The following is a 15,340-nucleotide window of genomic DNA, read 5'->3' on the forward strand; positions in this document are numbered from 1 at the left end:
AAAATAAAAATTAAATGGTTATAAAGCAGTTGTAAAAGGAAGACCCGATAGGATGGTCATATGTTTCATGTAGTACCGTACTTATTCATTTTGTCGTCCTCTCGAAGCTCGAAAATGTCTCTAGTTTTCCTTTTTTTTTTCCTCACTCTCCTTTAATTTCCGGAATGAAAAAAAAAAAAAAACTGACCCGCTTCGTGAGAGAATTTTTTTCTTTTTCATTTTGCACCAACGAAAGAGAATCATGATCTTTCTAATTTTTTTTTTTCATCTTCTTCTTTTTGGATGCCAGACACGGAACCTATTTTTTTTTTAATAAATTGTCTAGCTATACGGAAAAGAAATGTAATAAGACTCGACTGATCCTTATTAGGGACCCCATGGTGGTAACTGAATAATTCGTACCGGCGTATCCTGCCTCGTTCATTATCGAGTTTTTAAATTACATTTCCTACAGGGACTAAAGGTATCAGACACGTTTTCGTGTGCGTGGCGACTGTTTGAAAAACAAAACAAAAAACAAAAAAAAACGACTGTTTTACTAATGAACGAGCTTCTTCTTTTCTTTCTTTTTTTTTTTGTAAGAAGATGGAGTGATACGAGATTTTCTTTTTTTTCTTTTTGTCGTAATGCAGAAGAGGTCGTCAATCATTTCACGGGTACCAGATGGTACCCATCCATCAACCTTATGGCTGATTGGTACCCATTGGGCCAGCCGTACCGATCGAATACAGAATTCACCCGGTGGTGGCTTGAAGGTGGTAGGTTCGCGTCCCATCGCCGGCTGTGTTGCCTGAGGTATTTTTTCGGCCGACTTTCCAGCCGGATGTCCACAAAGTTTCCCCTGAAGTCGGCCCAGGAGGCATAGCAAGGCCCCGTGTCTGTCTCCCGATTCTTCCTGCTGTCCTCTCTCCATGTGTCCACGTCTGTACGACACTCATAGCTACATTTGCTTCGGGGCGCTCATTCGGAATAAAAAAAAAAAGAGACACGCTGGTAATGAACCATGAGCTTGAAGAGATTGACAAGTGATGGAGATATAGCAGATTAACAGCCAACGTTAGCCGATATTTAAAAAAAAAAAGGGCATTACTGGCCAAATTACGGTTTTTCAGACGATCCCAGTGCTATTAATGAAATTGAATTGAAAGATCGAAAGACGTTCAGAAGAAAAGAGTTCACAATTCTCGAATTGAACTGAACCGTGAGAAAAAAATTAATAAATTCTTCGACCCCACGCAATGTCGTATCTTACACTCAAGTGCTACCATATGGGCAAAGGTAGCACGAGACTAAAAATCACTCTAAACAAATTTTTATCGTTCTTGTCAGTAGTTTGTAGCAATACTTGGTTATGCAAGGGTTGTTGGACTTTCGAGGATTTTTTTATGACATCTTCAATTATCTCAAAAATAACGTACACTCTAAAAAAAAAAGGAAAGGGCTAATCTTAGTCGATTTTTGGGATTAGACGCGTTTCCACATTGATTTACTCCCTTTAGGGACTAAATGCACGGTAGTTAATACGAAGATTAGAGACTATTTGCAGTGATCGGGTGTAAATTTTAGTGCCAGAGAACTAAAATGGGAGTGGGATTACAATTTATGGGACTCGAAGCTGAAGCTCCCTTTTCTCTCTCTCACTGTTAGCTGGGTGCTTTTTTTATGTTTTTGTTTTTTCTTAGACTATATTGCTAAAACTTACCTTCCATTTCTCTTACACATTCATCCACCCGTTCAACAGTCCAAGAAACGGACACTCGCTAGCTTACAAACCGCCATTGCAAAAAAATAAAAATAAAAAATTAAGCTTTCAGCCCGGAAGTTCTTCCCGCTTCCTCCGCGCCCTGAAACCCGGAACGAAAGCTCGTGAATGCAGATGTCTCCTCTTAAACTATCTCAGACCCAAGGTCAAGCCAGCCTCTCTCCCATTCAAGGACAAACAGTCCACACAAAGCCCACGGGGACTTTGCACTGGTCACTGTCGTCTCAGTGTAGCCCAGTCTGTCCTGTCATTGCAGAGTAACAACATAACATTTAGCCTTTCAAAATGCGTCCATCCCTGGGAGCGATACTGAAATGTTGGCCGTGGACCTTCCGACTGTCGCATCGTGTTCAAGACGAGGGAGATGCATTGCCGGTAAGTTGCGCAGGAAAACCTGTATTCGTCTGTCTGTTTTGATATGCGCGTATCTATGCAGGTATTCATAGAGTTATCGTTATATAGTCGATGCATATATCTGGCTTTTCGGCTTGCTTCCTTTCCATGTATGAATAAACATTATTATTATTATTATTATTAAACTTCCAGTTCCAATTATAATAATAATTATTATTATTATTACACAAGCCCTCGGGCTTAGGTGGGCCTTCATGACTTCGTTCTATGTGTGTGTTTTGAATAAAAATTCCATTATTATTATTATTATTATTATTATTATTATTATTATTATCATTATTATTATTATTATTATTATTATTATATCTACTTTCTATACCGGGTGTTTCACGGTAGTTCCCCAAGAAGGAAAATAACACTTTTTTTTTTTAAATTCCGTGTTAGCGCACCGAAGCAACCGTAGCTATGAGACTGTAGCGTAGAGACATGGACAGTTGGAGAGAGGACAGCAGGAACGGGTGGGTGGACAGGGGAGTTAGTAAGCGTCCTGGGCCGACTTCAGAGGGAAATGTGCCGCGACATTCGTCTGGAAAGTCTTCGGAGAACCCAGGGAAAACCTCAGAGACAGCACAGTCGGTGGTAGGATTGGAACCCCACCGCTGGTATCAAACAACATTTAAAAAAAAAACAGTAGTTCAAAATAAAATAAAAACAAAAAAGTAGAAAATAAAACAAAAATTCAAACATTTATTTGCGGTATTATAGCTTTCGCATGGTGGAACACTGGTATCACCTGAATTCACACATACCTGAAGGAGAGTGGTTCACCAAGCGAAAGCCATATAGTTCCGTGAATAAATGTATGCACTGATTTTGAGCGTTGTCGAAAAGGTAACATCTCATTACGGCCCGAGTCTCATTACGGCCGAAGTCTCATTACGGCCGAAAGTCTCATTACGGCCGAAAATCCTTTAATCCCCAAGTGTCTCGTTACGGCCAAAGTCTCAATACGGCCGAAGGTAGTCTCATTACGGCCGAAGATGTCTCATAACGGCCAAAAAGAAAAAAGAAGCATCCACCATACTAGCTCTGTATATACTGTGTTTTATGCTTCCCAAAATGTGTCCGAGGCGGTGTGCCCCCACGGCTTGTGTCACACACAATGGTTCATGCACACAATATTGCGACAGTGTTTCATGCATCCCTCGTGAAAAATGTTTTTATTGCCATATGTGTCACACGATATTTGTATGTGTTACGCCATTTTCTCTCAGTATTCAAGCAACATCCTACTCGTTGGTTCTGTGAACAAACTGTATGTGTGTGTGTTCTGAAAAGTACTCCACAAGGGAGCCCACTGGGAGCTCCAGGAGTCACATGACCTATGACCATGATCTTCTCCCCCACTAGCTGCCTTCTACAATTTACGTCCACCTGAAATTTACAAAAAAGTACATAAGCCACTGAACAAAATGACATATGCTCTTGTTTGATGATGACTATAAGACATATGCTGTCAAGCAGACTTTTTTTTTTTTCATATATTCAAAACATATTCAAGAATTATGGACAACAATGACAATTACGTCATAATAATGCAGCTGCATAGCCAGGAAACTATTTCAGGAGGTGTTTTATGAGGCTTGACATGGGGTGGAGGAGTCCCCCTCGTCAGTGCTTTATCCAGACCCCCCCTAACTTTTTTGCCTGTGCACCCCCTACAGGGGGTGCCCTTGCGATTTCAGCTCCAGATACATCTGTAATGATATGTTAAGCTGTAATGACGTAACTATTCCAACAATTTTTTCCAACACCCTTCTCGTGCTTGGGATTCTGGATAAACCACTACCCCTTGTTCATTTTCGTGGGGCACTACATTAGAGCTTATGCCACTGCACTGATGTCACAATGTTAAAAGTGTGTGTCACTCTGGGCATTCGGAATTCCTCTAAGCGACAATATGTAAATTCAGAATATCCGAAGGGTAAACATCAGACGTTACCTGCAGGCTTCATGCTGAAACGCGTGTACGCAAAACACTTCCGCCGTGGTGGGCGACGCCGTTAGTGTAATCATACACGCAAGACAATTGCGGGCACATGGAGTAGTGGCAGCAACCTGAAAACGATACATTTTCTTGTTACATATGAGTAATCAAAAATATACATTCCCACATGTTTCGTTTTGTCGTTTGTAGGAAGCGCTAGTAAGGGAACAGCACTTGGTTGGTCACATGCAAGCCACAATGCGAAAGGTGCCGATATTTCGATTACGCGATCAAAAATTAAAAGTCTACAACCATGCACACTTCCCCATGCAATTACTTCCCCAGCATCGTGAGACATGACACCCATGACATGACACCATGTATTCACGTATAGTGTAATGTGAAATGATATGCAGGAATGAAAAAGATGCCAACATACCTGTAATCCAGTGTCCCATAAGCTTGATTCGATTTTCTGGCAGCTACCAAGAAGAGCAAATGCACGATTCACAAGTTTCGTTTCGCCATTTTCAAGCAATCCCACGTGACCTCCTTTGGATCAGTGAAAAGTGAAAATTACTCGCGTCATGAACATATATGTTCATCTCAGCGCAAATCACGTTTCGCATGCTATAGAAGGAGGGGGGATCAATACTCTTCCTTTCGTGTTTTGATATCTTGTTGTTTTGCTACTCTCACTTCGGAGTTCGGATGGTGTCTAGCAACGTTGGGTACCTCGTTTCTTGTGTGTGTGAGCGAGTAGTTGCTGTTTACGATGTGTTCATATATCGCTTTGTAGTGCTGTAATGTGCAAATTAGCGGACTTTATAGCGGCTCTCTATTTCCCGTCGTTGTCTTTCGAGCAGCGCCTGTTGTTCCGATAAAAATCGAGTTGAATGAATCGCCACAGCCCCAACGTATATCGCGCAGTGTTGACCAAGACCAAGTCAAGCAGGAATTCTGGTGAGTAATGCTTTCGTAGATTGCCTGTCTTAGTAGTGTGCTGTCCACACATAGTTGGATTCTCATAAGAGTAATTTAAATTAATCAAAACAGCTGAAGTGCCTGTAATAGATGTAACTCGGTATCCGTTCGTAGGTTTGCGCCGTTTCTAGTTGGTTGCGCGTTTAGGAACAACAAATTTATTCGAAGACGATAAGATACCGATAATGCATCACCGTACAGCAGCATTTACTCGTATCATTGTGAGCCATATTTCATTTGTTAAAATTTGTCGTCGTATTTCTTCAAAAATAAAAGCGCAAGTCGGCGTACTTGAATTGATCTCCAAGAACTGCTTACGTCGAACGTCTGCAAATGTTGTACTTATGTGCCTTCGCGCACCATAGTAGGCACAAAGCATATCTGATTAGAATAAATACTTCAAGAGGAAGTCATTCAAATACATTGTTATTTATAGCTGGTTTTCCATTCCAGGCATGGTATGTGGCTGCACGAAGGATTCCGGAAAAGAAAAACAACAACATGGCTAATAGGATGTTGCTGCCCAGGGAGTCCTGGCGAAGAGGTGAGCTGTTAAGATCATCATAAGGTTCTGTTGTGAAGTGAGAAATTTTTTAGTAGTGCACGAATTAACATTCGTGCACTACTTTTATAAAAAAGAAACCAGAAATGGAAAGTTATGCATGCATCATTTCATGAATTGTAATGTATTACTATTTGATATTCACATGTTTCCATTAAGGGAATGAACTACTGAACCTATATTCATATCATGGTCATGCTCTGTGTTTACCGGGAAGTCACATTTTTAAGGCTTGTCATTCTTTTGTCTAAATGAATATTTATGTTAACCTTGTATGAAATAGCAGACACGTATCAACACGTGTGCAGCTTGTGCACATTAAAATGAGCCATGTAGAGACAAATGCTTGTTGTTGTTTTTTTTAATATTCTAGCCTATTCATGGTTGCTCATCGCTTCTTGCAGGTTTACTCATTCCAGAAGCAAGAATTGTATCATTGTAAGGCGAATGGAAATAAACTGACATCGACTGAGATAGGTGCTCTGTCATGGCCAATGACTGTCGGATGGCTCCAAAAGCGTCACAACAAAGCCAATATTCATCTAGCTCTCTACAAGTAGCTAACTCCACATAGTAGCCTGCTTCACAGCCTACACTAGCTTGTGGGAGTACACATTACACAATATGTTGCATTGTGCCGTGGTATGATAACATACCGTTTGTCTCGCAATATGTGTATATAAATATGATAAGGGCCCTAAGGGCACAGTGCATGGCTTATACCCTGCTGAATATATATCCATACCTGGCTGCGACATTGCATATCAATGCAGGTTACAATACACATTTTGACATTTGGCCGTTATGAGACATCTTCGGCCGTAATGAGACTGCCTTCGGCCGTATTGAGACTTTGGCCGTAATGAGACACTTGGGGATTAAAGGATTATCGGCCGTATTGAGACTTTCGGCCGTATTGAGACATCGGCCGTAATGAGACTTGGGCCGTAATGAGATACAATCGTCGAAAATTCCCCAGCTGAAAAAAAAATTCAGAAACGGGTGACGCATTCGAAGAACTTTCTATTTGGTAAACATCCTTGAGACATCGTCGAAGGGATGAATAGTGAATATAGCTCATATACATAAGCTCATTAATTGCATAAAGATCCTAACTTCCTTTTTACTTTGTGTGCTGTAGCGTTTTTGCGCACTCACAAAAAAAATTAAAAAAAATCACGAGGTGTCGATGCAGGTTCATTTTCGGGAACATTTTTCGCCGAAGGTCCCGCTGTCGATACGGCACACGTGCCGAGAGCGTCCGAGGCAAAATGTAAAAGTTGGGATCTTTATTTAGCTAATGAACGTACACGCAAATGACCCACTCACACTGATCAGCCCTTGGCGGCTAAAATGTCTCAAAGATGTTTGCCAAAAAGGAAATCCTAGGATAGCGCCGGCAGCCGCGTTTCGAATTATTCGGCTGGGGGATTTTCGTGAAACACGTATGCATACGCCCGTTATATCGTTAATAGTTTGTGTATGTTGCGATGCTGCTATGACGGATGAGTAGAGTTCAATACGGGCGTGTAAATTTTTCTGAGATATAAACTTAGATCGAGGTAAAACATGGTAAAGATAATGAAAAAAATGGCTAAAGATGATGAGTGGAACTATAGTGCCCCTTTTCGAAAGTAGCGTCTTCTGTGACGTCGGTGAATAAATCCCATAAAATATGCGGGAAAACTACCGAAAATATTTACAGTCGAGTCAACGAAACATTTTTTTTTTAAATTCCGTATTAGCGCAGCGAAGCAACTGTAACTATGAGCGGCGTAGAGACGTGGACAGTTGGAGAGAGGACAGCAGGAAGGAGTGGGTGGACAGGGGAGTTAGTAAGCGTCCTGGGCCGACATCAGGGGGAACTGTGCCGACATTCGTCTGGAAAGTCTTCGGAAAAACCCAGGGAAAACCTCAGATACAGCACAGCAGGTGGTAGGATTCGAACCTAGCACCTCCGAGGCTCAGCCATGCCACTTGGTAACGGAACAAGCCAGAACTTCCTTTCCAACCTAATGGAATGGTGTCGCGTTTATATGCAGTGGTCCCACGATACATATTCCTTCCTGACACGATTACTTTCCCCGTTTAAAATATTCACGAACACGCATTTGAAATTCAAAACGCTCGCGTGCGAACTCGCTGTGGAACACACTTACAGTTTAGTTAGCCTTATCAATAAGTGGTACTTTGTGTAGGCCGGATGCCGAGCAGATTTGCTGACAGATTATTGCCTGTCAATTGCGGGCGCGTGACAGATAATATGTAGTAATATTCGCTTTAGTGCTCCGCTCAAAAGACACACTATAAGCGTGCTTCGATCGATAACACTGATATATAATACATAATAAACAGTACGTATAATGAAATTCATTAAAATGTCAGAACGTGCATGTTTTGTGGAAGTGGCAGAAGCTTGCTAAGTGTTTCTGTTTAACACGCGGAGTCCAACGCGATACGGGAAAAGGACTTCCGTTTCATACATTTTACATGCATGCGTATGAAAATTTCATGTTTTCTCGCCCGGGCCGAATGGCAGAGTTTATAATTGGAGTTTTATTTGGAAAGGGAACGCCGATAATGCATTGATTTACGTTTAGGAATTTTAAAGTCACGTTTACGCTTTATGTTTATTTCGAATAGCACATAATCGTGTTCAGCTTAAGAAAGGGGAAAAATGTAGTCCGTCAACTACATACGCCGTTGGAGATAAGGAGGCTGAATAGCGCGCCAGCAGAAATACTGCAGCGCCACAACGCAGGGCATTGTCACGTGGCCAGTCTTAGCAGCCAATAGGGAAGCAGAGTGAGCGTAATGGGTTACATTATCTCGCGGAGGAGCGACCGTGACCTCTCTCTGTGTCCAGCGATCCTATCTGCGGCGCAGTAATATTTTGAGAGCTGACGGAAGTTGAACACAACTATAGGCGCTCGGGCGCGTTGTCCCAGTCATGCGATCACGTGGAGGTGGCACGTGACATGTCACGTGGCCCTAGAAAGTCACTGACGGACCTACATGGCAGCTGTCGCTATGAAGAAAAAACTGCGATGAATGGAAGGCTACCTCACAAGAACACATCACGTGGAATCACACTTCGCGCTCGTTCCCGATATAGGAAATGACGTGAGGGCCTAAAGTAGGCGTGATTGGCGTTGGGCCCCAGTCAACATCCTGCAGAACCCTTTCTCGACGGTCGGAACACGTCCTCATTGACAAAGCAGTGCACACTTTCGATCGGAGCATTGGAACCCGGCCGGCAGTCGGTCCAGAAATAGAAGTCATTGTAGGCACTCATGCGCCAACACAGAGAATGCGATGATGCGTTTCATCGGCACGACGATGGCTGGGGACATCGGAAATCTTTCCGACTTAAGTGCAAGAGGAGCGGCGCCAGAAGGAGTTAGCTTTAAGCATGCCGGGAAGATAATTTTTCACCGGGAAACACTGCGTGCGGAAGGTGCAATGGCGAAGGAGAGCGGCTGGAAAGGGCCGTGCGAGTTCGACATGGTTCAACAACAACAACAACATAGATGAATGGATGATGATGATGTGGGATGTTTCCCTGCGTTGAGTGCAGGACCCTACCCCATTCCAAAAAGGTTCACATGAAAGGATGACGAGGGAAGGAAACCCCTACAGTTCGTGAAGGAGGCCGGTGGCCCTCAGAAAGGAAAGAAGGGACATGGTTCATTAAGTAGCTAATCTCCTAGAATTCCTGCTAATCCCCCCATTAAATTTTCTTCCGCGTCCTGCCTTGACGTAAGAGGGGCAAGGGCGTCGGTCGTTCCTATTGGTTCTCGTATACAAGCACGTGACTTCTCCCGCGGTTCCCTTAGAAGTCGGCCCAGGACGCACATTCCCCCAGGGCGTGAGTCGTGACGTTGCCCACATACGTGAGGCCGACAACGGCAAGCCCTATCACCACCACCACCACCACCACCCGTGGTTCCCTCACTGGCGGAGGTACCAGCCTATATGTCACGTCGAGACTGGGAGGTACCCGGGTTCGAATCCCGGTGCCGGCTGTGTTTTTTTGGGTTTTTCCTGGGTTTTCCCTCATACTTTTTCAGGGTCGGCACAGTTCCCTTAGAAGTCGGCCCAGGACGTACGTTCCTCTGGACGTCAGTCGTGACGTTTCCCACATCTGTGAGGTCGGAAACGGCGTACCCTTTTACCATCACCACAAGTAACCCATCAGTGTCTGACAGTAAACCCCTTCCACTAGTACCCTATAGCACCATGCCGACATTCCCCCGACTGAATCGCCAGCTATCTTACAGGCAGTACCCACTCTGTATAGCGCGGAAAAGTCTACACCGCAAGAAACTGACCTGGGTTACGGCTCGCATCACATACAATAAAGACGATACCGCTATGTACAAAAGGAACCCCATATGTTTCCACTACTAAAAGCACCAGGAGCATAGCATTCGCTAGATACACATGGCGTGGCTTGCATGCATCGATTTGCCGAACCATGTCCCCAGCATGTCTGGAACCATTCAGTGGCCCCAGTCTTCCGTCGCGGCCGTTTCTTCGATCGACCGCCAGGAGCACGACGGTCGCCGTTCCATCTTGGCTGCTTTTTATTGACATGCACGACGGTTGGTCGATTGCAGTCCCCACTGTGTAGATCATGCAAATGGCAGTAAATAAGTAGATGTATCGAATACGAGGACGCACCGCAAACGAAAAAAAAAAAAAAAAGAAATAGAAACAACCGGTTTTGTTTCATCTAATCTCGCTAAAACATTTACAATGAAAAATAAATCATTGACGAATTACGTATGCGGGTTGGCAGGAAAGGGGGGGGGATGACTTCGAGAGAGAGAAAAAAAAAAAAAAATGAGTTGGACCAATCGGAGAAGTGCAGGTCATAGTTAGGTTCCTTTGAATTGTGTTTCGTGTTCCTTCTTGTTTTTAAGACGGGAGTTCATGGAAGCTTACGCCTTGGAAAGAAGTAGACGAGGATTATATTCAGCCGATATAGTCGAGCTTAACGGGTTAGGTTTAAGCCGCTCTTTATGCCCGCGACGTGTTCGTTTGACAGCTGCGACGATTTTAAAAGAAGGAGAGAGAGAGATAGAGAGAGAGAAGGAGAGAGAGATATATAGAGAGAGAAGGAGAGAGAGATATATAGAGAGAGAAGGAGAGAGAGAGATATAGAGAGAAGGAGAGAGAGATATATATAGAGAGAAGGAGAGAGAGATAGAGAGAGAAGGAGAGAGAGAGAGAGAGAGAGAGAGAGAGAGAGAGAGAGAGAGAGAGAGAGAGAGAGAGAGAGAGAGAGAGAGAGAGAGAGAGAGAGAGAGAGAGAGAGAGAGAGAGAGAGAGAAGAAGAAGCATACTTCCTCCAACGTCAGAAGTAAAGCACCGCCCATATTTCGTTCCGTTTTTCGGCTGCGGCGTATTGTGCAACAAGTAAAAGGTCCGCTCTTCCACAAATGCGATAATCGCGATTGACCTGTAGCGCGGGCGAGAGAGAGAGAGAGATCATTGAGAGAGGCCCCCACACCCACCCTCTAGAAACCCTCTCCATCCTTCATAGAGCCCGTAAGTGAATGAGTAATGCTGACGTCAGGCCCATGACGCAGAGAGTCAGTCGCTGTGTCGTCATACGGGCCTGATTACGTCGTAATTTCATTCCTTTTTGTCGACTAAATGCATTGCCACAAAAAAATAGTCCCTTTCGGGAGTAAGTGCGCGGGAGTAAACGGATCTCAGAGTGTGGAGACTGCATTTCAAGCTCCGTTCTAATAGTTCCAGGTACATAATTCTTGCGCATGCATGAAAATACTTTGAATCAAACCGTCAGCCGTGTTATATCGAGTGATACAAACTCTTGCGGCATATACATGGGGCACAATTTGAGAAGGAAGAAGCGCTAACTGTTTCTTACTCTGTGTGGGTGGAAAATTTCTAAGTTGGCTGAGTTATACAGCCTTATGCCATCAAACTGACCAGGAGCACATATTCACGTATAGACTGTTGCATTCGGAAGACCATTCGCGAAGTTCAGTGACGATTTGCAGTCCTAGAGAGTAAATGTCGGGGTTAGGGGACTAAAATAGGGAGTAATTGCAGTCAAGGGGACTAAAAGCTGCAATTACTCCCTATTTTAACTCTTTGTTTTTCTTCTTAGGGTACAGGAGATCGGGCCGGGTCTCCAAGGTCACGCCGTATCGCTCTGTCTTCTCTCGGTTTCACTCAGACGCCGCACGGAAAATGTCGGTACAGTTCCTTGTGGGAAGATCACAAGGTAGTAATAACAAAGGCCACTAACCAACCACGGTAACATCTCATTACGGACGAAGTCTCATTACGGCCGAAAATCCTTTAATCCCCAAGTGTCTTGTTACGGCCAAGATCTCTCGACCGAAGGTAGTCTCTCGACTTTCGGCCGTATTGAGACATTGGCCGTAATGAGACATCGGCCGTAATGAGACTTCGGCCGTAATGCGATACAATCACCAACCACACCCGCACAACATCTAACGCGAACGAGCGCCATCAATAATGTCCGGGCTCTTTAACTTTCAGCGGCAGCAGCCAATCATCTTTCCTATGAGTTGTAGCGTCTAATAAAATAGCGTGCTTCCACTTTTTACGCTTTTTACGCTTACAGCATTCCTCGGAATTGGCTTCTCTCTGTTTGACGGAAAAGACATCTCCCTTCAGGGCAGCTCGAGCACACTTTACTATATGTGTGCCAGAATATAGTGTCGCTTTTATATGTGCACGCCGAAAGGACTGCAAAGCACTTCTAGCTGCTTTCAATTCCCCAGAGGCGTCTTTTTTTTTTTCTTCTTCTTCTTCTACTTCTTCTTTTTTCAACGCTGTTGACATCAAGGGGCGTGTAGTGTTCCTTTTTCCATGTTTGTCCCCGAGACAAATATTCTTTTGGGTAAGACTTTTTTCCAGAATAGTGTTTATGTACCGCCAGTGCCTTTCTTTCTGTGCACGCTCGACATAGATTTTCCGATATCGACGTTTCGTCTTATTCACGCCCTCCCCCCCCTCTCCCCCATTAGGGAATTAGGAATCCCGTACGTGACACATCCAGTCGATGTGCAATCATTAACTGATCGATTGATTGGACCGTGTATGATATCGGCTGTCCACATTTTTTGCTCGTTTCTTTCGACCAGCGATACTATTCCAAATACGTATAAAATGTTTCGAATGACATCAGTAGTGATTTTTTTTTAACTATACCGTACCAGCACCACGAAACAACGGCGGCCATTCTGGTATGGTACGGGCTTGGATGGCTGGATACCCCAACAACACAGGATATCATCTGGATGTACTAATAATGTCCTAACAGATTCGTACGTCCGACGGATATCTGAGGGATATCCAGAGGACGTACGAATTCGGTAGGACATTATTCGTACATCCAGAGGATGTTCGGTGTTGTTAGGGTAGAGGTCAGCAGGAAGGAATGGGGAGATAGGAGGAGCCAGAAGCTCCTCTCAGGCCGACTTCACTGGAAGCTACCGACATCTGCCTGGATAGCTCTAGCTGAGACACCCTCAGGTTGCGGAGCCAGGCGGTGGATTCGATTCGGTCACCTCGACGCGAATTATGTCGTCACATTCGAGAGCAACACATTGCAGCGTCTCTTACTACTACATCCTTCTCGGTCGAGAAATACCGATCTCATCAACCCATCAAGACGTTATATTATGGCCACTGTCACACGGGAAATCGAATGTGATTTCCTGCGAATGACATTCCGAATTAATGTAATATGTTCACGAACGCACGGGAGCATATCATGACATTGCACGAAAGTGACATTCGCCTTTTCCTCTAGCACGAACTCTGGATGGCAGGGCTGCAGTAACAAAAAACATCATCGTCAAAAAGCAATAATAATAATAAGAAGAAGAAGAAAAAAAGAAAAACACAAATTAGAAGTGGATGTGTACCGATATGTGCTTTAGAAGGTTATTTATTTTCAAGATCGAAAAGTAAGACTTCCGAGAATTTGCAAAGAACCATATGCCCTCGTTTCGCAGTCAATCTCAGCACCCGAGTTTCACGTCATTCATTCGTGGAGCGTGCTTTGAACTTGCATATCATCATGACCAGTCGAACATCTACGCCGAGACGGAGAGGTGACATATTGTTGAATGCAGCAATAAACAACACAGGGAAGACACGAAGTTGAAGTTGTTGAAGTTGAAGTTGAAGTAGGGAGGTGACGCGGGTTGGAACCAGGGCACCGGCTGTGGTGTCTGAGGCTTTCCCTGTTTTTTTTTAGACTTTCCAGGCGAATGGCGTCAAAGTTTCCCCTGAAGTCGCCCCAGGACGCACACTAACCCCGTGTCCCCCATCCATCTGTCCACGTCTGTACGCCGCTCATAACAACAGTTGCTTCGCGGCGCTAACATTAAAAAAAAAGTTATCCATGTCGCCAGGAAATCGTCATCTGCGAACACCATATTACGCGCCATAAGCATGCCGCCGTCACAAAATCAGGATGCATGCCAGGAGAAACAAGACGATGAAAATTTCGCTTCCACGCTGATTTTTAAAAAAAGTTTTTTTTTTGTCAAACAAACAAAAAGATTAACAAGAAAATTAATAAGAAATGGACGCATGTACTCGACGTGCTAATACTTTACGGATCGCCATTGCCATCATTCCCGAACGACTCGTTTGTGTACCTCCATACGCAGCACGAACGAATGCCATTAAGTGTGAATGCCATTAAGTATGAATGTCATTAAGTGTGAATGTCATTCGTCGTAAGTGATATTCAGTTTCCTGTTGTGGCCAGGGGAATACTATGCAACATACCCCGGTCTCAGCACGGCGATGCCGTAGTGGAGAGCTCACCGTGAATGAAGAACTCTCGCGAACCTCGTTTCGTAATGCCCTTTCGTAACGGTATTTTCCGACCCTCGCGGCAGTTTGAGGATTTTCCCTAGTCCCTTAATGGTCCTCTTTCCCCCGTACCTTTATTGGGGAAATACCGGGCGCCTCGCTCAAGGAAGGGCTAACGAAGTAGAAGAAGAAAAAAAAAAAGGTTATATCCTCGCAAGCGTGAATATAATATGATGCATCGTCGGGCATTCGTTGAGTGAATTTATAATCTTCCCAAGTGCGGTCTAAGGAACTCTTCTGATGGGATTATGGTCTGGAACATGACCTGGATGGAACATTATACGAAACTGCGACGAGGAATACTGGTGATAAAGAGCCTATGCAGTAAAGAACGGTGTCTTCTGTTATCTATGACAAAAAAAAAAAAAAAAGAGAACAGAAAACTATAGTCGTGTTCAGTGTAATGGGAGACTAAAGCCATTGATTGTAATGTTGTTCTTCGATGTCTCAGAGTTGCATTTGTGCTTCTCGATGTAGCATAAGAAGAAGTAGTACAAGTATTAGTAGCATATTAGTATTTAGTACTACTACTACTAGCCTTACAATAAGAACAGACCAATTGGAACAGAGCCATAAGATGAGTCACCAACGACCGTATCAAACTCGTCCGTGTTCCTAAATTATGTTGGATTCTCTCGGAAAGTTGTGCAAACGCAGCATTGTACTCACGCTTCCAAAGACTCGAAAACGAAAACGAAAATAAGCGCCGTAAATGACATCGTCATCTGTCGTCTGCTACCGTTTTAAACCGCGTCTGCTACGGCATTCCGACGACGCCAAACGCACCAATCTGAAA

At 44.0% G+C, this 15,340-nt stretch overlaps 2 protein-coding genes and 2 long non-coding RNA genes across 5 annotated transcripts in view; 2 read left to right on the forward strand and 2 right to left on the reverse strand.

Annotated features, from left to right (window-relative positions):
• The window catches only part of LOC135369917 (calmodulin-A-like), a 49,579-nt gene that overhangs the window by 9,822 nt on the left and 24,417 nt on the right, over positions 1-15,340 (forward strand). The window lies entirely within an intron of this gene.
• LOC135369916 (SUZ domain-containing protein 1-like) overlaps positions 1-15,340 on the reverse strand; it is a 52,223-nt gene that overhangs the window by 8,623 nt on the left and 28,260 nt on the right. The window lies entirely within an intron of this gene.
• LOC135370579 (uncharacterized) lies at positions 3,339-4,654 on the reverse strand. Its single transcript, XR_010415386.1, has 3 exons — positions 4,543-4,654; positions 4,119-4,234; positions 3,339-3,550 (listed from the first exon to the last, which is right to left on the reverse strand). It is a non-coding gene; the product is annotated as an uncharacterized LOC135370579 (long non-coding RNA).
• On the forward strand, positions 4,845-6,123 carry LOC135370580 (uncharacterized). The gene is made up of 3 exons (XR_010415387.1): positions 4,845-5,066; positions 5,541-5,631; positions 6,054-6,123. It is a non-coding gene; the product is annotated as an uncharacterized LOC135370580 (long non-coding RNA).

The sequence above is a fragment of the Ornithodoros turicata genome, chromosome 10, assembly GCF_037126465.1.
Source record: "Ornithodoros turicata isolate Travis chromosome 10, ASM3712646v1, whole genome shotgun sequence".
NCBI lineage: Eukaryota > Metazoa > Arthropoda > Arachnida > Ixodida > Argasidae > Ornithodoros > Ornithodoros turicata.